Below are 23,149 nucleotides of genomic sequence, written 5' to 3' on the forward strand. Positions count from 1 at the left end.
AGAAAATGGTGATAAGCTGGACTCTGAAACGTACACTCGAACGAAGCCACGGGAATGACGGTGGCCTACACCCCCCCCTTACCTCCCCCCCCCGCGCCTCTCTCTTTCTCTTCCTCTTGTCTTTTTCTTTTCCCCCCTTTTTTCCTCCACTCATGTATATTCTGTGCTCCATTTAAATATATATATTTTTTACACAATAAAAAATTACAGAAATAAAAATCCGCAGCGATGAGCAGTGTCGACAGTGTTTGCTTGATCTCCACAGCTGTGGTTTTGATGCATTTGTAACGCCACGGCTGCTCGTGGGCTTTGCCATTAACAGAAAGCAAAAAAGCGCACAGAGGCCCTTTTAAGTCTGGAGCTGCCGCAGCATTAAATATGAACGTGCGCCTCGCGCTGAAAGAAACACACATCATTGACGGCTCCGGCAGCCACGATGTGGAAACGTATACAAAATATTTCTACCCATATATGTTCTTTACATTATATGCACTCGATGTCTTTAGCGGGAAGAACGTTAACAAACTTTATTACAGGGATGTTTTAAAATTGCCATTGCTAGCTCAAACACATCACACAAACCCTTCGATGTTGCATTGCTCTTACTGCTTAGATCAGCCCCCCCCCCCTGCCCCCCCTCACATACCAGACTTTAACTCAGGCCAGGCCGCCACACCCTGCAGGGCGATCCCTTCCTGTTTAAAAGCCTCAGACACATTCACACTCGAAACAACTCCATTTCGCTGCATCCACCTGACCTCTGCAGGTCACTGGCGCCGCCGACATTTACATATCAGAGGGGATGAAAGGAGGCGCCATTCACAGGGTCAGCCTCTGCCATCTTTACAACAAGCAGCGCTAGTAGCACCTCACTGTGGATGTCGGCGCTACCTCCCCATTCACACCAGGACCGCCTCGTTGGTTCCAGGGTACACGTCATTGCTTGCTGTGATCAAAGTACAGGCTTTACATTTCTTTCCCTGTTTCCTTATTTAAACTCCACACAGGGCGGCTCCTCGTTCATGCGCCCAGAGACGTGTCCTGGGGCACTCGGGCTCTTTCCAGTTCTCGTCTTTGTGTAAGTACATTTTGACTTATTAAACGAGCCGAGTGTGTCAATGCGTCCTTTGTATTATATTTACCATTAATACAAAGTTTTGTTTTATTGTTTAGCCACGGAAGAAAGTTCTCTTCACAACACTTCGTGTAAACCTGTGACTTTGGGATTCTTTTGAAGTGTCCCGCCAAGCAACCTGTCGTTGTTGTAAGTAGATTGTCGGGTTTTTATTTACATAATGTGAGTTGTTTACTTAACTTACTTTTTAGGGAAATGCAGTTCTCATGAGTGGTATTCAGATGTACATGACTGTACTAGCAGTGTGATGATTTTGATGCCGGCCAAAGGTGTAATATCACCTTTGTCACACCGCGGTCGGGCTGGGCTTCAACTCGCATCGTTTTTACTGTTATTCTATGCTTCTCGCTCTTTCACTATTAACGTTTTAAAAGAGTGATTGCCTGTTAGCCAGTTTTTAATCGTAGCTTTTTACTGCCGTTTGTACTACAGGTTTATTTTATTTTTGGACAATGAGTGGGTCAAAGGCAAAGCTGCAAACACGGGCAGATGTTTGCTTCTGGTTGGAAACATATGGTTTCATAAACATGACGTTGCCTGTTATCTATGCATTTCTGCTGCGGAGGGCGGGTTTCCGTGTGCGCAGAGATTTTAAAATGTTCAATCGTTTTCGGATTTCTGGCCTGTGGGAGAAGCTGAAAGGCAAACTGTGTTTTTATGGCGGGTCTCGCGTTTGTGTGCACGACGTAGACCACCATGCAATGTACGACAGCGTAGCAAGGGTGCCCGTCAGTGCTGGTGCAGGCAGGTGAGTGGCCCCATTCAGTGCTGAAAATGTAGCAGAGTACAGCATTGTCGGTGTTCAGTCGCCCCTTTGCAACTCTACACACCCGGTGCTACTGCACCTGCTGCACTAATAGTCTCTAGGAGAGGTGTCTAGGGCGTTAAGTCAATTCTCCTGGTGCAGGCAATGAGCCCATCCACTGGTCAAGCTGCAGAGTACATCATTCAGCCGTTACCTCTCTTGGGGGCCTCGGTGCCACTGCGCCTGTCGCACATGTGTCCCCCCAACACCCCCCCCAACGACGCTATACTTGGCAGACGATCCTTACCTTATGCAAGGTCAAAAAACAGGATCTATTTCAAATAGCGGAAGCTATTTTTAGATTGCAGTGACCCCTTGACTTTAGTACGTTTAATGGTGTCATGTGTACGAAACACCGCCCGACCCCTGTGTGCGCCCCTCTCCGCCACCGCTCCCCAGGTCCTCCCCACCCCATTGTCTTACACAACCTTCCAAGCGAAACACAAATAACAGAAATTACAAACGCATCTCTGTTGTTTGTTTTGGAGTACTTTAACATCTAAAAGGTCTGAATGTTAGGCACGTTTCAGCGCCTGCCATTGTGAATAACGATGCATTTCAGTTTACTCTTTAGAAATACAACGGAAAATCAAAGACATTGTTATTTGCAATGTTAACAGCTTCAACCTTTGACCTTTATCTTCTTGCCGCACCGTGTAAAAGGAACAAATACCTTCAGGTCGAGGTGGCAAGATCTAAAATAACTACATAAGTAGAATAAAGTCTTCTTCTTCATACTTTCACGGTGCGTAAAGTTGAAATGCTTCCGCTTCACTCTACAATTCTTACAAACCAGTTTTATGCACAAAAAACCCCAGTTGTCAACATTAGCAGTGGTTGGGGGTAAAGCATAAGGTCAAAAACTTGGGCCAGTCGTTGGGATACTAAAAAGCATCCAGACAACGCGTTCATAAATCACAAGATGTCTACACCACTTGCTGCCAACAGAGACGTATTTTTAAAATGCATTTGGAAATAAAATAAGCCTTGCTTTTAATTTATACCCGGATCTCTCTGCAAATAAAACCACGTGCCCCACCCCCCCTCGGGCTTGTGGTTGATTTTAACGTCATTACATGCTTGTCACTCTCTCCCTATCTATACTATTAAAACTTCAAAATAGAATTAACTGATGCCAGTTTTTAGTAGTACATTTTTATTGACGTGTGTCCTCCATGGTTGTTTCCACTAGTAACAATTAGTGGATTAAAGCCAAAGCTGCAAAGCCGGACTGATGTTTGCACTACACTACTCATCTTATACCTCAGGACAACTCTACTATCCCACTACCCCTCTTCTACCCCTCTACTATCCCTCAAACCTACTATCCCACTACCCCTCTACTAACCATCTAACCCTCTTCTAACACTATACTACCCAATACCCCTCAACTACCCCTCTAATCTACTTAGAACACCCCACTACCCCTCTACTAACTCTCTATCCATGTACTATCCCTTTATTAATCATCTACTCCTCTGCTACCACTATACACCTTGACGCCAGTACCCCTCTAGTACCCCTCTTCTATCCCACAATTACCCCTATAACCACATCTACACGTGTACACCTCTACACATGTACTGCCACTCTAGCCCTCTACTACTCTTCTACCCCTATACCCTTCTACACATTTCATACCCCTATGCTAACTCTCCTCGACACCTGTATCACACTAACACACCTCTCCATATGTACTAACACACTACACCTCTTTTACTACTTTACTAATCTTAAAATATGCCATATTATTACACCTTTAGTAGCCCACTAGCATACAAACCCTCTAATTACTCTACCCCTCTAATAACTTCCATCCCTATAAACCTACACTAGACCTCTTCTAGCCCTTAATACCTCTACCCCTTTTCTACTTCCAAATACCTTTACCCCTCTACTACCCCTCTCCACAAATAATACCCCTCTACTCCTCCTCTTATATCCATAAATCACTCTACCCCACTTCTACTCTTCAACACCTGTAGCCCTATACTACCCCTCTACTATCCCTCGACTACACATCTAACACTCTTCTACACCTATAATCCTCTAGCATTCGATTCATCTACCCAGATATCCTTCAATCTCTTAACCCACAGCTATCCCTTTTGCCCTGTACCCCTCTATCATCACTCTACTAGCCCTAACACATTTAAACATACAAACCCTTTGCTAAACACATTCTTCATCTATACCACTCTACTACCCATCTACCCCTGTACTACCCCTTTAACACTCTAAACCTCTGCTAAAACTCTTCTAACATCAATCACTCTAACCCTCTTCTACTCTTATAACTCTTTACACCTCCAATCATATAGTAGCCCTATAAAAATGTACTACCACTATAATACCCCACTAAGACCCGTGCCACACCACGTATTCAACAAAGGAGACGCAGCCATCGCACCCCAACAACGGAAGGTCATCAACATCTCCTTTGAAACAGCGACATCCCTGGAAAGCTGGAAGCATGCCGAAATCAACACCCTCCTCAAGAAGCCCAAAGCGGACCCCAAGAACCTCAAGAACTTCCGGCCCATCTCCCTGCTCCCGTTCCCGGCAAAGGTCATCGAGAAAATCGCCAACATGCAATTGGCCCGCCACCTGGAAGACAACAACATCTTGGACCCGTCCCAGTCCGGTTTCAGATGCAACCACAGCACCGAGACAGCCCTCATCGCCACCACAGACGACATCAGGTGCCAACTAGACAACGGCGAAATATCAGCCCTCATCCTCCTGGACACGCCTCCTGTTAGAAATGGGATCCCTGGCTGGCCAGGGCTTGCGCCAAAGTCAGTCAGAGACCACCACTTCCACGTCAGGGCAAGGGAGTTACACGCCAAGATAACCCCTGCTCACCCCCTTGGTAACGTAGCACGAGCAGTAAGGCTAAACTCGGAGGCAATGTGAGTTAAGTGTTTGCGCGTGCACCCCAGCAACAATACCCAAGGCCCACCACAAAGGAAACTCCACACATGGTTATGTATAAAAATAGCCTTTGTATTACACCAAAACACATTTTATTTATTTTTATTTATAGAGTTTTGTATAGCGCGAACAAGACCCGTGGGTATCAGAGCGCTTCACAAGATGGATAAATTACATACATTACGGTGGCAATTAAAACATAGATATACATGAATATAAGGTCTAAGCCAATAAGCTGTAAAGGGTTATAAGTAGGAGTTCATCAGCCTATACAATTAGTGTAAGGAGGTGAGTGAGGTAGTGTTGTATAGCAAAAACAGTGCAAATATCGTGGGATAAGGGGGATTATAAGATAAACATGCGTAAAAGGTTTGAGGCGATAGGCTGTAGGGGGGATTATAAGTAAGAGTTCTTCAGCCTATTAGATAAAAACACACACTTTACAATGTGCCAAAAGGCACAGGCAGAATTTACAGGGGATATGTACAAGACAGGGCCACCTGGACCACTGTCAGGAATCAGCACTTTTAGAACTAGAAATACTGTTAGAATTAGCACTTAGAACATAGAGTATAAAATCACTGTAGCACAATATAGCACACAACCAGTAACTACTGGTACCACGTAAGTACCACCTACGCAACCCTAACCATCTTAGGAGAATATTGCGCAGGGAACCAGGACCTCGCTAGCACCACCTGTACTAGGAGAAAAACAACCACCTAAGTATCACAATACCTGTAGGGGTATAAGCATAGGAACATTACACATGATGCATCACAGCACAGAGGTGTGGGGAAGGAAAACACATGATGCATAACATACATTCAGAGGTGTAAGAACATGGCACATGACGCATTAAAAACACATTCAGAGGTGCACGAAAACACAATTGCGCAAAACTCACATGAGCCACCACCTGTGGCAGTCCCTAGGCCAACTGGCCTTGTGGGGTCTAGGACGCCCTGTGTCCCAATGTCAGGGGCCTAAACGTAGCAGCTGCCCACGAAGTGCTGGACAGCTGGAAGTCTCCTCTGGGCTCCTACAAGGAACAATAGCGCCAAAAACGATGTGGGAGCCTCCCTGGCTCTGCACAATTGACTGGGCCCACTCGAGCCTCTCTGGGGCTCTAAAACACTATGTGGGCCGTGAGCCTCTCTGGGCTCTAGAAAACAACTGGGGCACCTGAGCCCCTCGTGGGCTCTCAAAAACAATTGTGGCGCCGTGAGCCTCGCTGGGCTCGGAGAACCGATGTGGCGCGGTAAGCCTCTCGGGGCTCTGCAGACCAACTGCACCGTCGGTGGAGTCTCTCGTGGGAGGACTCGAAATATACTGGGGCCCCCGAGCCTCTGCGGCTTGTACTAAAAATGCCTGCTGAGTCTCTCAGGCTCTATACACCGTTGGAGCGGCCCACTGCCATCCGGGGCCGCTCTGACCTTCACTCTGAGCCTCCAGGCCTCCCGCACTCACCGGCTGCTTCTTGACTCCTCCGGTGGCGGTCCTGGGTGGCGGGGCTCAGCCCAAGAGCTCCCGCTCCTCGGGGCTCTTTCTCTGCGGCGCTCCTCTGTGCCGGTCACCACGGGGCTCTCCCTCACTCCTGGGAGCCCCGTGGAAGGTGCCGGCTACGGACTTCTTCTCTTTCCTGCCCTCGCTGGAGCGCGGGTTGGGCTCCCCTCCGCTTCCGGTTGTCCCGCTTGTTCCGCCCCCGGCCTGCGTGACTTCCGGTCGGGCGGCGATCTCGGGCAAGAAAAATGCGGCAATGAGCGGGGTGGACACCCGCGCCGCTCAGCTCCCCCACACAGCGGGAAGGATGTAACCGGCCCCAGCAACCAAAACGCTCCCAAGCGCTAAAAGACACAGAAGAGCTCCCAGGCGCTTAAAAGACAAATAAAGCACTCACGGCGCTGTAGGACCAGATAAAGCGCTTGCAGCGCCAATGAGGGAATCACAGCGCTTCCCAGCGCTGAAGGACAAGAGAAAGCGCTCTCAAGTGCTATAAGTAAAATAAAGCGCTCCCAGGCGCTTTCAGCAAGGGAGAGGTCCAGGAAAGTGTTTAGGTAGGCCGGGGGGCAAGGCTGGGCCCAGAGCCAGCTCACAGGGCCTCCAGCCAGGGAGGCAGTCACCAGTGGCGGTCCTCCTGGCGCCCAGCAGCAACTGCCCCCTCAGCAAAAGGATCCTGGAAGAGAACAGATTGTTATTGTTATACATTGAATTCCTTTGTCTTTGTGCAGGGTGGGGGAAGAACCAGTCGCAGCTGGTCTGGGAGCAACCTTGATGTGCTCCGCCCCTCACTCTATTCACTGGCAGGGCTAGGGTCATCAGTCGCACCACAGGGGGCGGAGCCAGCATTGTGTGGGGAAAGCCCAGCCCTATTCAGGACCGAGGTGCACTCCTCCCCACCCATCAGCATGCTAATCTCCACACTCACCACCGGGAAGACCCATCATGACTCATGGAGCCTGGCATCGCAGCCAGCCCCAGCCAATCACACGCCAGCACCTTTACAGCACATGCACACCCATGTCTAGAAGTGGCACTTCCACACTAGACACATACACACTGCATACATCATTTCGCAGCATTCAATCACACGAGTCCGCACATACCAGACTCGAGCCTGCACACCCCACGCATCAGGAACTACCAGGGACACAGACATTCCCCGTTCATTCCTATGGGAGGGCAGGCCAACCTTACTCCACGCACTCAGAGTGCACACGCACTTTCCACTGGGACACAGGGAAAGTGTGCAGAACCAAAAAATCACCATCACTAGGTCACCATTACAAGCAAAAAGTTTAGGGGTGAACCTGCCAGAAGGGCCAAGTCCAACACCCGGGTTGTAAAGAGGCCGGGAGGGGCGAGTCGCGGGCCGTGCTCCGTCTGACTCATCCTCCCTCCAGAGACTCAAGAGCCCCGCACCCCCGGGTTGTAAAGAGGCCGGGAGGGGCGAATCGCGGGCCATGCTCCGTCTGACTCATCCTCCCTCCACAGACTCAAGAGCCCCGCACTCCCGGGTTGTAAAGATGCCGGGAGCGGCGAGTCATGGGCAGTCCTCCCTCTGACTCATCCTCCCTCCAGAGACTCAAGAGCCCCGCACCCCCGGGTTGTAAAGAGGCCGGAAGGGGCGAGTCGCGGGCTGTGCTCTGTCTGACTCATCCTCCCTCCAGAGACTCAAGAGCCCCGCACCCCCAGTTTGTAAAGAGGCCGGGAGGGGCGAGTCGCGGGCCGTGCTCCGTCTGACTCATCCTCCCTTCACAGACTCAAGAGCCCCGCACCCCCGGATTGTAAAGATGCCGGGAGCGGCGAGTCACGGGCCGTGCTCCCTCTGACTCATCCTCCCTCCAGAGACTCAAGAGCCCCGCACCCCCGGATTGTAAAGATGCCGGGAGCGGCGAGTCACGGGCCGTGCTCCGTCTGACTCATCCTCCCTCCAGAGACTCAAGAGCCCCGCACCCCCGGGTTGTAAAGAGGCCGGGAGGAGCGAGTCGCGGGCCGTGCTCCGTCTGACTCATCCTCCCTCCAGACACTCAAGAGCCCCGCACCCCCGGGTTGTAAAGAGGCCGGGAGGGGCGAGTTGCTGGCCGTGCTCCGTCGGACTCATCTTCCCTCCAGAGACTCATGAGCCCCGCACCCCCGGGTTGTAAAGAGGCCGGGAGGGGCGAGTCGCGGGCCGTGCTCCGTCTGACTCATCCTCCCTCCAGAGACTCAAGAGCCCCGCACCCCCGGGTTGTAAAGAGGCCGGGAGGGGCGAATCGCGGGCCATGCTCCGTCGGACTCATCTTCCCTCCGGAGACTCATGAGCCCCGCACCCCCGGGTTGTAAAGATGCTGGGAGCGGCGAGACATGGGCAGTGCTCCCTCTAACTCATCCTCCCTCCAGAGACTCAAGAGCCCCGCACCCCCGGGTTGTAAAGAGGCCGGGAGGGGCGAGTCGCGGGTCGTGCTTTGTCTGACTCATCCTCCCTCCAGAGACTCAAGAGCCCCGCACCCCCGGGTTGTAAAGAGGCCGGGAGGGGCGAGTCGCAGGCCGTGCTCCGTCTGACTCATCCTCCCTCCAGAGACTCAAGAGCCCCACACCCCCGGGTTGTAAAGAGGCAGGGAGTGGCGAGTCACGGGCTGTGCTCCGTCGGACTCATCTTCCCTCCAGAGACTCATGAGCCCCGCACCCCCGGGTTGTAAAGTGGCCGGGAGGGTCGAGTCGCGGGCCGTGCTCCGTCTGACTCATCCTCCATCCAGAGACTCAAGAGCCCTGCAACCCCGGGTTGTAAAGAGACCGGGAGGGGCGAGCCGCAGGCCGTGCTCCGTCTGACTCATCCTCCCTCCAGAGACTCAAGAGCCCCGCACCCCCAGGTTGGAAAGAGGCTGGGAGGGGTGAGTGGCAGATCGTGGTCTGTCTGACTCATCCTCCCTCCAGAGACTCAAGAGCCCCGCACCCCAGGTTGTATAGAGGCCGGGAGGGGCAAGTCGCGGGCCGTGCTCCGTCAGACTCATCTTCCCTGAAGAGACTCAAGAGCCCCGCACCCCCGGGTTGTAAAGAGGCTGGGACGGGCGAGTCACGGGCCGTGCTCCGTCTGACTCATCCTCCCTCCAGAGACTCAAGAGCCCGCACCCCCGGGTTGTAAAGAGGCCGGGAGGGGCGAGCCGCGGGCCGTGCTCTGTCTGACTCATTCTCCCTCCAGAGACTCAAGAGACGTACCCCATGGGCTGTGCCCTCATAGCCTGCACCCCCTCCTCTCTCCACTAGCCCTGCCTCTGTCCGCCGGCCTCCGAGCCGCAGCTCTGCGCTCTGAGTGCTAAGCCCCTGCAGGCAAGGGGTGGCAGCTGGGGATTCCAGGAGGACCCGCTGCCTCTCACACGGACAACCACAGCCCAGACACGGCTTGATTTAAATGCAGCCTCACACTTTGTAAAATGGCACAAGAACTGTAACAGTGCCTCAGCTGTTTAAGGCGAGGAATGAGTGCAGTTTTGACTCCCGTGATGTCCAGGCCACGACGCGCAGCTCGGTGATCTCCTTACCCTTGAAGACAACGGTCGCCTTTGCACGGAACGGAGCGACCCGCCGAAGAGCGTGAGTATAAACAGCGGCATTGCACTGCCCAACAGCCAGCTACAAGCTGAGGAGTACAAGTAAAACAAGCGCAAGCCAACCACGAGTTTACTTTCACATCACGCAGACTGTCACATCTAAACCCCCAGGTCTTTACAGGCGCCAATGCTTGTTTCCCATATGAGACCCTGTCATGGACTGTGAGTGTCTTACCCACGTCTGTGTCTTTGCAGGCGCCAATGCTTGTTTCCCCTATCAGACCCTGTCATGGACTGTGAGTGTCTACACCCATGTCTGTGTCTTTGCAGGTGCCAATGCTTGTTTCCCGTACGAGCCCCTGTCATGGACTGTGAGTGTCTTATTTACAGATGCCAATGCTTGTTTCCCATATGAGACCCTGTCATGGACTGCGAGTGTCGAAACACCCACGTCTGTGTCTTTGCAGGCGCCAATGCTTGTTTCCCTGCTGGAGCCTGAGGGCAGCGGTTCTGTCAGCGCTCACCAGAGGGCGTTCCTCGACTCCGGATGAAACCACTGAGATGCACATTGGATGAAAGGAGAAGAGTTTCCTCTTCCACTAGCAGTGGTGGTGACATCACTTCCCGCTTCTCCTGGTGTGTCCAGCCTGCTCCAGAGCTGGAAAGGCACTCCTGTTTGGTGATCAGTTACCTTCATCTTCAGACCCTTACAGACCCCCCTCGGACCCCAGATCCTCCCCTTCTCCCTAAGACCGCAGATCTGCCCCCCCCTCAGACCGTAGATCTGCCCCCCCCCCACGCCCCAGGGGGAGGAGAGAGCCTGGACATGTCTGCACAGGTCTCTGCTCAGGTCGGAGATTGTCAGCACCTTCTGCTGTGTTTGTAGAAATAGACTGAATATTTGGAGGGAATATCTGGAGAAGTGTGGCTCAGTGGTGTGGAGAAGTGTGACTCAGTGGTTAGAGGCGGCACACCCGGAAGCTGAGATCGGCCGTGGACCAGGGTTCGATTCCCCGCCTCGCCGGGTCTCGGGCTCTAAAAATTCCACGGACTCGATAATTCTCGCTCCGGTGCCTATTCGACTCACGGGGTCACACTCTGCGACACTGGGCAATAGCTTGCTTAATCTCCACTACGGCCCCTCGTGGCGGGATGCCTGGCTTTCACCTTGTGGATACCCTGCCGGGGTATCTCACAGGGGAATAACAGGACGGGTTCAATAAGCAAGCGCTTAGATACCGTGTCGGTGATTTGCGCTATATAAATACATGTACATTTACATTTACATCTGCAGGAGCCGGGCTGAGCTGGGCTCTTCTATCCGGGGCCCCTGGAGCTGAGCTGGGCTCTTCTATCCGGGGGCCCCTGGGGCTGAGCTGGGCTCTTCTATCCGGGGGCCCTGAGGCTGAGCTGGGCTCTTCTATACGGTGGCCCTAAAGCTGAGCTGGGCTCTTCTATCCGGTGGCCCCGGGGGCTGAGCTGGGCTCTTCTATCCGGGGGCCCTGAGGCTGAGCTGGGCTCTTCTATCCCGGGGCCCCTGTGGCTGAGCTGGACTCTTCTATCCGGGTGCCCCTGGGGCTGAGCTAGGCTTTTCTATTCTGGGGCTGAGCTGGGCTCTTCTATCCGGGGCCCCTGGGGCTGAGCTGGGCTCTTCTTTCCGGGGGCCGGAGATTGTCAGCACCTTCTGCTGTGTTTGTAGAAATAGACTGAATATTTGGAGGGAATATCTGCAGGAGCCGGGCTGAGCTGGGCTCTTCTATCCGGGGCCCCTGGGGCTGAGCTGGGCTCTTCTATCCGGGGGCCCCTGGGGCTGAGCTGGGCTCTTCTATCCGGGGGCCCCTGGGGCTGAGCTGGGCTCTTCTATCCGGGGGCCCCTGGGGCTGAGCTGGGCTCTTCTATCCGGGGGCCCTGAGGCTGAGCTAGGCTTTTCTATCCAGGGACCTCTGGGGCTGAGCTGGGCTCTTCTATCCGGGGCCCCTGGGGCTGAGCTGGGCTCTTCTTTCCGGGGGCCGGAGATTGTCAGCACCTTCTGCTGTGTTTGTAGAAATAGACTGAATATTTGGGGGGAATATCTGCAGGAGCCGGGCTGAGCTGGGCTCTTCTATCCGGGGCCCCTGGGGCTGAGCTGGGCTCTTCTATCCGGGGGCCCCTGGGGCTGAGCTGGGCTCTTCTATCCGGGGGCCCCTGGGGCTGAGCTGGGCTCTTCTATCCGGGGGCCCTGAGGCTGAGCTGGACTCTGCTATACGGTGGCCCTGAGGCTGAGCTGGGCTCTTCTATCCGGGGCCCCTGGGGCTGAGCTGGGCTCTTCTTTCCGGGGGCCGGAGATTGTCAGCACCTTCTGCTGTGTTTGTAGAAATAGACTGAATATTTGGAGGGAATATCTGCAGGAGCCGGGCTGAGCTGGGCTCTTCTATCCGGGGCCCCTGGGGCTGAGCTGGGCTCTTCTATCCGGGGGCCCCTGGGGCTGAGCTGGGCTCTTCTATCCGGGGGCCTCTGGGGCTAAGCTGGGCTCTTCTATCCGGGGGCCCCTGGGGCTAAGCTGGGCTCTTCTACCTGGGGCCCCCTGGGGCTGAGCTGTGCTCTTCTATCCGGGGCCCTGATGCTGAGCTGGGCTCTTCTATCCGGGGGCCCTGAGGCTGACCTGGGCTCTTCTATCCAGGGCCCCGGGGGCTGAGCTGGGCTCTTCTATCCGGGGGCCCTGAGGCTGAGCTGGGCTCTTCTATCCGGGGGTCCTGGGGCTGAGCTGGGCTCTTCTATCCGGGGGCCCTGAGGCTGAGCTGGGCTCTTCTATCCGGGGGTCCTGGGGCTGAGCTGGGTTCTTCTACCTGGGGCCCCCTGGGGCTGAGCTGGGCTCTTCTATCCGGGGGCTCTGAGGCTGAGCTGGGCTCTTCTATCCAGGGCCCCGGGGGCTGAGCTGGGCTCTTCTATCCGGGGGCCCTGAGGCTGAGCTGGGCTCTTCTATCCGGGGGTCCTGGGGCTGAGCTGGGCTCTTCTATCCGGGGGCCCTGAGGCTGAGCTGGGCTCTTCTATCCGGGGGCCCTGAGGCTGAGCTGGGCTCTTCTATCCGGGGGCCCCTGGGGCTGAGCTGGGCTCTTCTATCCGGGGGTCCTGGGGTTGAGCTGGGCGTTTCTATCCGGGGGCCCTGGGGCTGAGCTGGGCTCTTCTATCCGGGGGCCCCTGGGGCTGAGCTGGGCTCTTCTATCCGGGGGTCCTGGGGTTGAGCTGGGCTCTTCTTTCCGGGAACTGAGGCTGAGCTGAGCTCTTCTATCCGAGGGCCTCTGGGGATCATTCCTTCCATCCCAGGGGATGTTTGTGGGCATCATGTCTGTTAAAGAGGAAATCTGTGCACTGCATCTTACTGCACTGTGAGGGATCGGTGCACTGCATCTTACTGCACTGTGAAGGATCGGAGCACTGCATCTTACTGCACTGTGAGAGATCTGTGCACTGCATCTTACTGCACTGATAGGGATCTGTCGAATCGGTGCACTGCATCTTACTGCACCATGAGAAATCTGCATGCTGCACTGCATTTTGCTTTACTGTGAGAGGTCAGTGCACACCGCATTGCTTTATACTGCTCTCTGATTCATCTGTGCACACTGAACTGTGTTTTACTGCACTATAAATAATTTCTGCACACAGCACTGCTTTTTAGCGTATTTATAGTAATCTATGTGCACTGCAGTTTACAAGGCAAAGGCAGCAAATGCCCATTCCTGTGCACTGCGTAGAGGTCACAGAGTCAGTACTGCCATTAGCATTATGTTTTAACCTAACACAAAACAGTGAGCCTTCATAAACTGGATACAGGGGGACCAAAATGTAAAATACGTGCTGTAGAAAAGTAGGATCGGCTTCTGTGGTTGCCCCCACTTTTTGCCTGGTGCTAAGCTGTTTCTGACTAGTCTGACTGGGATCCTGCTAATCAGGACCCCAGTCTCTGTGCGCTCCCCCCTAAACTGGTTATGGTAAGTACTTAGTTACATCCCAGAATGGTTACTGATGTGCTCTTATACATCCTTAGTATATTGTATTGTATTGTATTGTAATTGCATTTATATAGCACCTACTACCCTTGACGAGCCGTCAAAGCGTTTTTCCGATGAGTAACACGCTACTCCGGGACCCATAGAGGATTGATGGTGAATTGGTATAGTGAAATATAAAATTAGAGAAGTGGACATGTTAGTCTGTTATTCTGATTGAAACGGATAGTGGAGGGATAGAAGAGTGACTGATTTAGGCTTTGTTTGTTTGTTTTAGAGGTCATTACAGTAGGAGGAGGCTTGGGATGAGTAAGAAGGGGTGTGGAGGGGAAGAGTCAGAGAGAAGAGTTTAGAAAGGTTTGTTTTGGAGATTGGTATAGCAAAGAGGTGTCAGATGGTGCAAGGAGAGGTAGTGTAGGGGAGAGTCTAGAAAGGGCTATTTTGGGAATTATAGTAGTTGTATGGGGTTTGGGATGAATGAGAGAGTGGATGTAGAGGATATATTGATAGAGGTATAGGGTGAGAAATAGGGTAATGCATTGGATATTGCTGAATTAGAAGAAAGTAATAAATATATAGATCCATAAGTACATGGAAAGTATATAGATGTATAAAGGAAGGAAGCAGTGGTGGTGCGTCCATTGGGGGCGTTGGGGCGTTGCCCCACTAGCCATGGACGACCGCACTGTCTGCAACACATCCATTTACTAAATTACTCTGATTAAAAATAAATGTGAGCGAAAAATAAATCTGAGCGCACTGCGCGCTACCGGCCCCGGGACAAGCCCAACAGAATCGGGCATTGTATAAGGAAGTGGGCCGTGGGGGGCGGGGCTGCGGCAGAGAGTGACAGGCAGCGCACAGGCAGAGAATAGCGGAGTACAGTTAGTAGACAAGACTGCGCAATGCACACGTGGAATCCAGGAGTAGTCAAAATTTTGACTGGCACGCGCATGCGTAGACCTTTCTCTCCCCCCCTCTATAGCACTAGACACTTTCAGGCAGGGACCCGGGGCCCTGGTCTCAAAATGGGCAGATAGTATCCTGCTCGTAGCCAATCCTGGCGCAGTGTTGCTGTTAACCCTGCGCCAGGATTGGCTGCTGCAGCAGGATGGTGCCGCGCGTGGGTGTTGGCTGCTCTGCTGAGGGGCCGCACAGTGGCTTGTGCGTTCGTGCTATACAGGCTGTCGCCACGCTGTCTGCAGTCTGTGTCTGCAAACTACAGCCTGCGTCCTAAGTCCTGGTCATGATGAGGAGCCCAGCTCGTGATGGAAGAACATCACGATCACAGCGACAAAGGCAGTACTCCCACTGGACAAGGTAAGTAAAAGCGAGTTTTGGGACGCACCCCGACAACAACATCCTAATTAAATAATTAAAGGGGGCCCATGCATCAGTGCTGAAACTTACAGCGCCTCCGCCGGCACCATTTTGTGTGGCAAATGCCACATATCTTGCACCGCGCCGCAGCATTTCACTAAGGGGCTCTAACAGCAGTCAACAGAGCCCTCTGTGTGACTTTGTGAAATTTCTTTCCGGGTCCGTCAAGCAGTTGAGTCCCCCCACAGGCCCCCTTCAACTTGGTAGATTTTCTGAAGATGTCTGCGTGCGCTCATCTCCTCGAGAGGTCTCACAGCGGCTAGCGCGCGTCACCCTCGAGAGGTCTCACAGCGGCGCGAGAGGTCTCACATCGGCAAGCACGCGTCGCCCTCGTCGCCGAGGCCTTCATTAATGGAGCCCTTCTCCCCCGTGCCAAGAATTAAAATGTGATCCTAAGGTCTAATGGTTGTGTAGAGTAGGAAGTAACTGCAGATGTGTTCCGACATTTTTAAGGAAAAAACATACTACTCTCATTTTCGCTCGAGACTGCAGATCGTGCAGCGCCTTTACGTTAGGGAGACCTCTGGTATAAGTGACACAGTCAGTACAGATTATCTAACGTATTTCATGATAGAACTGCTGCTGCTGCAAATGTAAAAGGGTTGGTGCATTTACACGTTATGCATGTATTCACGCTTCCTTGGGGCTCATTTTGAGTCTCCTTAGTTACTATACATTCCGTGATCTGCTTGAACTTGTACTGATGGAAATTCCCTGGGGTTTAAGGCAGGCCCCTGCAGGGTGTGGCGCTGATTGGCATTCAACACTTCAGGGAGTCCCAACTCGACGTTGGTGGGGTGGCATTCAGCTCATGGGCAATGAATATTTCTAATATGACTACTACAAGGCTTCCCCAGCCTGGAGGAAGGCTCCCCGATGCACAGCGCTGAAGTGACTAAAAAGTCTTAATGTTTATACATAGTTCATCACAAAGTAAAGTATGCAAACTTGAAAGGTTCCACATTTTTAATCAAACTCATTAGCTTCATGAGTGCTTCATGGTTAATTGAAATATAGTTTCACAATGCTGTTCCAACATGCATCATCCAAAATTAACGATCCCAATGCATTTCGGGCTGATGGACAGCCCTTCTTCAGCGGAATGCTCTGGTTGTGGGTCTGTGTTAGAACCACTGGGCCATTATGTCAATTTCTTCCTGAAGGACTTTGTGCCAGTAACCAAATGCTACATCAGAGACAGCATGCATATGATTAATCTTATCGAAAATCATCCCTACAATTATGAAAATGAGACTCTATGTACACTTGACGTGGAGTCTCTATATACAAATATACCCCAGAGAGACTCACTGTTGGTCATGGAAAGCATACTGAATACTCGATCACGCCCTCACAGAGTTCCTACTCTATTCATAGTACAACTCCTAGAGATTTGTCTCACCCAGAACTTCTTCATGTATGACTCGCAATACTACCAGCAGGTGCGAGGTACGTCTATGGGCACTATTTTTGCCCCGACCCTGGCGATCCTCTATATGGACTGGTTGGAGACTAACACAGTCCTCTCCACCAGCAACCCATTCCACCATGGGCTGCACACCTGGAAGCGTTACATAGACGACATCTTCCTCATCTGGGGGGGATCAATTGATGATCTCCTTGGGCTCTTACACTGGCTAGAGGCTACCCCAGACGACTAATCAAAAATTCTACGAAGGGCTTGGTATTGTCTTCGAGAGACCCTTTTGGAGCCTAAAACCAAACAATCCTCCGATAAGATGGTATGTGTGACCACTTTCTCTTCCATTTCCAATCGTGTCAAACAGAGCATAAAAAGGAACTGGCACATACTGAATTCGGGGCCACTTAATTGGGATACTCCCCTCTTTCGACACACGTTCGACACGGTTAACCATGTCACGCTACTACAATGATTGGCGGACATGGGCGTGTCGGGCGCGGCCCTGGAATGGCTGACATCCTTCCTGGCTAACCGCTTCTTCCAGGTCTTTGAGGGCGAGACGGTGTCTCCTAAACACCCACTCAGGTGTGGAGTCCCGCAGGGCTCCTCCCTGAGCCCCACCCTCTTTAATGCCTACATGGAACCCCTAGACAGGATAGTCCTTCCCTTCGGTGTGCGTATTGTCACCTACGCGGACGATACCCAGCTGGTGGTCTCCTTAGACCACTCTGGGGGATCGTCCCACACCCTAGGTCCCTGTCTGGAGGCTGTCGCCAGTTGGATGCAATCTTCCTGTCTGAAACTTAATGGGGAGAAGACAGACATCATTCTTCTGGGCAACCCTTCTCCCGCTGCCCTTGCATCCATCTGGCCTCCGTGTCTGGGCTCGCCTCCTGTCCCCAAATCCCAAATAAAGAGCCTTGGGATCTGGCTCGACAAAGCCTTGGACTTTTCGGCCCAAGCAACCAAGACCGCCGCCACCTGCTTTGGGGATTATGAGGATGTTGCGGAAGGTGCTCCCTCTGCTCCCATTCCAGGCAAGGAGGGTTTTGGTCCAGGCCCTCATACTCTCCCGCCTGGACTATGGGAATGCTCTTTATATGGGAGCCCCGATTTCCGTCACCCAGAAACTCCAAGTCACACAAAACAGTGCGGCCCGTCTACTCTATAACCTCCCTCGCTGGCAGTCAGCGAGGAATGCCCTAAAGGAGCTCCACTGGCTCCCTGTAGGGGCAAGAGTACAATTCAAGGCTATGTGCATCCTACACAAAGTCTTTCATCGTACAGGTCTCGCAATTCTTCACCCTCTGGCTACACCCTACGTCCCGTCCCGCTCCCTTCGTTCCTGTACCCTCCAGCTGGCCACCCCCACCAGAGTTAGGAAAGCCCGCTGGGGAGGCCGCTCCTTCTCCCATACCGCGGCTAAGCTCTGGAACACTCTCCCTTTATCTCTCCGAGGTAATAGTAACCACATGTCCTTCAGGAAAGCTCTGAAAACGCACCTGTACGGTAAAGCCTGCTGAACTGCCCGAGCTCGTGTTGAGTACTCAGTCACAAGCGCTGCGAGGCCTCCGGGTAGTCTAGCGCTATACAAGTGCAATTTTCATTCATTCATTCATTCATTTGCCTTTAAGAAAAACAAAAATCTTAAAGATCAGCTAGTAAGGGCGGCCTTGCCTTCTGTAAATGCGAAAAACACCACACTCCATGATCACTGGCAATTACCACCTCTCCGAGGCCACTCCAAGTGTGGGTCATGTGTTGTATGTGAATATTCAGTAGATGGTAAAGAGTTTGTATATAAAGGATTGAGAAATGAATTGAGAACTTTCACCAATTGTAACAGTTATAATATCATCTATGCCATCCTTTGCCCTTGCGACTTAATTTATGTGGGCCAAACTAAGCAGAAAATCAAGCTGAGGATATTTCAACATCGAAGTCGGATCCGATGTAGAACACCCAATGCCCCTCTGGTCGAACATTTTGTCAATAAAGGGCACCCGGAAAATGAAATCCGTTGGAATGTGATCACGCAAGTCATCATCCCACCCAGGGGCGGTGACTTGACACGTATGCTCAACAGAGAAGAGCTCAAATGGATTTTAAAAACTGACAGTCTGAACTCTGGATTGAACCTGCAGGAGGAATGGACTGCCTTAATCTAATTACCCTGAACTCCAACTATCATGGTCTTGGTCCTGAGTCATTCATGTTTACCTCTCTGTAATTTTTCGATCGATTGTATCTTTTTGGTTTTAAATATTAGTCACCTGCACTTCACATTATGCACTATCATCGTGTTTTATTATCAACTGTCTCCCCCCAAGATGGCCGCATAGTATGTGCCCATCATCTATTTCTATGGCCCGGAACGCCTCACGGTCATCGACCAATCAGCTCCACTTCACTTCTCTATCACTCCCCACTTCCTCACCCGAGCACGCCAGGGAGCACACTGAAACGCCGACTAACCCGGTAAGCTAACAGCTGCCCGTATTTCCTTCCCTCGAACTAACTGTGAATGCAATATCCTGATGCCTTGCGTTTTCCGGCAGGTTTTCCCTAGGCTCCGTCGGATTACGATATTGTAACGCGGAAACGGGCGCTCGATCCTGGTAAGAAGCTGTGCACGCCCACTCGCACTTACGCGGCCACTGTTTATTAATTAATTATTTCGGCAGTCCCTTATTTACCCTTCCTTTTCTAGGGCTGCTCTGCCGAATATAGGCTAAAATCCTTTCGGCCAAGCTCCAGTGGATTTCCCTGGTAAGCCAGCTCCTTCGTATAGATAAGCACATGATGCTTACACTCGGCACACACCCTTCGCCTCGCCTCCCTCAACATAGGCACTATTCTCCACATGTCAAATTCACGGAATCCTTCCCTGTTAACCGTTCGCACCTCACTGTTCCTTAACCCGAATAGCTGGCACCTCGCAGCAGGATGGTTGCGCATGATCCGCCACGGACACTCGAACACCGGCAAGTATAACGCGTACACTGCCATCATGGCCAAATCCGCGGTACTGCCCCTGTCGCCTTGCCACGGCTGTGCACGTCTGAACACATCACTTACTGCGTAATTCGCATGCAAATAAAGCGAATGGGTGCACGATTCACTACAAGCCAATTTGTTTTAAAGGTTGTAAATTCTATATCTAAATGTGTATATTTCCCTTTTCCTTCTTTAGGCAATTAGAGGCTAATTAACGTTAAGGCATTAACTGAATGTCCTGATGATGGTCCCCACGATCAATAGGGGGTCCGAAACGCCGTCGACTTGTATAGCACCTAATACAAAACTTGATTTCTATGTAATGTAATGGTGTTGTTTTGACATTTCTGTACAACTGAATTCAAACAGAAAACGTTTGTTTGCCTTAAAAAGCCCTTCTTTGCTTTCTAAATCTACCTTCGGTACTGGATCTGTTAGTGTTGGGCACAGGCTTGTGTACCACACTAGGTGGATTGTGGAAGGTATTCGCTTTGTATGGATTAAATATTTATTGAGTAAATTTAGTGGAGAAGTGTGGCTCACTGGTTAGAGGAGGCAGACCTGGAAGCAGAGGTCAGCCCGGGACCAGGGTTAAATTCCCGGCTCGGCGGGGTCTTGAGTCCTAAAATGTCCATGGACTTGACAATTCTCGCTCCGGTGCCTACTCGATTCACGGGTTCACACTCTGCGACTCTGGGCAAAAGCTTGCTTAATCTCCACAACGGCCCCTCGCGGCGGGATGCCTGGCTTTCACCTTGCTGATACCCTGCCGGGGTTATCTCACAGGGGAATACCAGGACGGGTTCCCTAAGCAAGCGCTTAGAAACCGCTTGGTGATTTGCGCTATATAAATTCCTGTACATTTACATTTACATTTACTTGAAAGACCTCTGTCTGGCTAGACATGTCGCTCTTAATATAGATCGATTCTGTCTATATTTATTGCTGCACGTGATTCTTGAATGCATGGGACCACTGTTGTTTAAACAAAGTATGTTCCCCGAGGTCCCCTGCTGACTGAATTGGGGCCCCTTGTTGTTGTCAATATACTACAAAATAAAGAAAGCATCAATCTGTCACTGGACGGTTCGTATGAAAGCCATAATGCGCAGTTAAGAATACCGATGCTGGTGAAAACGTGCCATCATGCTCATGGGGCACCCATGTGTGTCAACCTAAAGAGGTGTGATCTATTCACAAGCTAAGACAGTGTCAGTGTGTTAGTGGCGCAAAGGAAATGACAAAATAATTGTAGAACATTTTTACGCTGCCAAATGCGATGATGCAATATAACAGAAGTCGCCTAAACCAATGTGCTCACTAATCTACGGAACAGTGGTCAGCTTGCTGGGCAAACGCTAAACCTATGTCAGCACAACTCACGTGGATGATCACATCCGAGTAACAACCGAGTAACAAGAACCTGCAACAACATAAGCGCGCATTAGTAAAACGCTGATGTTAAACGTGCCTGAACGCTACTGTGTTTGAACAGTCCTCAGTAGAGGTACTTACGATTGTCCAACTACGCGGAGTCCCACACTCTGTGACCAGCTTGAAAGATAACAGCCGCCAGTGTGTCGGTGTGGTTAGTAGACGCGCTGCGTGTGGAGTAAACATAAACGAAGGACTATGGAAATGTGAAAAACAATCGCCATGTTGGATAAGGAAAATCTCTATGAGGTCCTAATGAAAATATTCTAACAACATAACTGCATTAAACGAAACAATACTCAACAAAACCTAAACGGTGACACACTGATTGTAACTGTGAAACCCTGCGAAGAGACATAACGTTGACAAAAAATGCATGATGGTAAATCAGTAAATGCATGACAGTAATATCACAGATATCAAACGAACGTTACAGTTGACACAAAGTCTATAAGTAACACAGGAATTCCATCCTGTTGTTGAGTCCGTGCGGCTGCATCGTCGCCAGGAAGCGGATCCAGAAATGTTCCCTTTTTAATAAAGTGTTTTTATTGTTGTGGGTCGGTATCACTTGCTCCAATACCAGATATTTCAATTGGGCTACTGTATGGTTGTATTCAAGAAAATGTGCAACAACTGTCGATTTGATATTCCTGGTTCTTATATTGCTTTTATGTTCCAATAACCGCACACGTATTTTTCTCTCAGTGTGACCAACGTAACACTTCCCACAGGGACACTTCAGCATGTAAATGACATTGGTAGAATTACAAGTGGCATTAACTCACAGTCTGATTGGGTGACCCTTCATGGGGGGGTTGGTAACATTCCCTTGTATACAGTTGTTACAATTGCCACAATTGTAGCATGGTCTGAGGCCTTTGTAAACTTCAGGTTTGAACTGCTCTCTGAGTTTGGACAAAGTTTTCATCATATCTTTACAAGTGATTGAAAAAATGAAAAAATGCGCCATTACCCTCAACCAGCGGCGTCCTCTCATACCAGCTGGCCAGGGGAATCTCAGCCCTAATGTAGATTGTTGTATCAATCTGAAAGTAATCGAAACTTAATCAAACACATACTTATGGTGATTGATTATGAACGAGCTGACAAACAACAACATTATCCAGTGATGGTCAAGTAGCCCGTCACTTACTCACAGCCAACACATGCACACTCTCTGCATGTATACATATCCCTCATGCGACGGCCACATGCTTATTACACCACGGTTCAACCCAAGTGATAGACTGATGTTCGTCATTGAATTACGTCGCACGTCACTATGAACAATCTCATGGGGGATAGGTTATCTGGCACGAATTGAACCCATTACCGGGTGGCAGGCAAAGTATCGTAATCTGCACACCATTTGTCCCTCTCACTGGACACATGCCATTCACACCGCCCCAACTCCTCACCGTACACGTATCAAACCAGGACCTTAATCATCCCAGGAACACCCTGGCGATGGTGCGCACAGCTTTTGAATTGCATGAGTAGGAGGAGGGATCCATTCAAAGCCGTTACCTGTCTCTACCGGAGGCTTTCGACAGAGGCCATGTAACCTTTGGACGGGCTGCGTGGCAGATGGGAGCTGGATCTTGGGAGGCCCATCCCTGAGACAACGTGGCCTCAACTGGTTTGGCGCGCCTGGAAGGGCACGCGGAACGCCAGGTTCCAATTGGTCCAGTTTTTCACGCTTCACAGAGCGTATCTGACGCCGGTCAAGATTTCACAATACTTTGGGGGCGTCACGCCCCTCTGCCCAAGATGCGGTACGGACGGGGCTGACTTCACCCACATGTTCTGGTCATGCGCAACGCTAGCGGATTATTGGATTTCGGTGGTAGCTTGTTTGAACGCTGTCACGGATCGGCGGATAGAGGTAGACATGGGCGCTTGCTTGTTGCTCCCCCCGGACGAAAGTCACTAGTAAGTTTTGTGATTTGGGCTTAATTCTGGCCAAACGAGAACTCACCTTACATTAGAAATCGCGCCGTGGCCCCAGTTATGCGCGAT

The sequence above is a fragment of the Lissotriton helveticus genome, assembly GCF_964261635.1.
Source record: "Lissotriton helveticus chromosome 1_1 unlocalized genomic scaffold, aLisHel1.1 SUPER_1_unloc_32, whole genome shotgun sequence".
Lineage (NCBI taxonomy): Eukaryota > Metazoa > Chordata > Amphibia > Caudata > Salamandridae > Lissotriton > Lissotriton helveticus.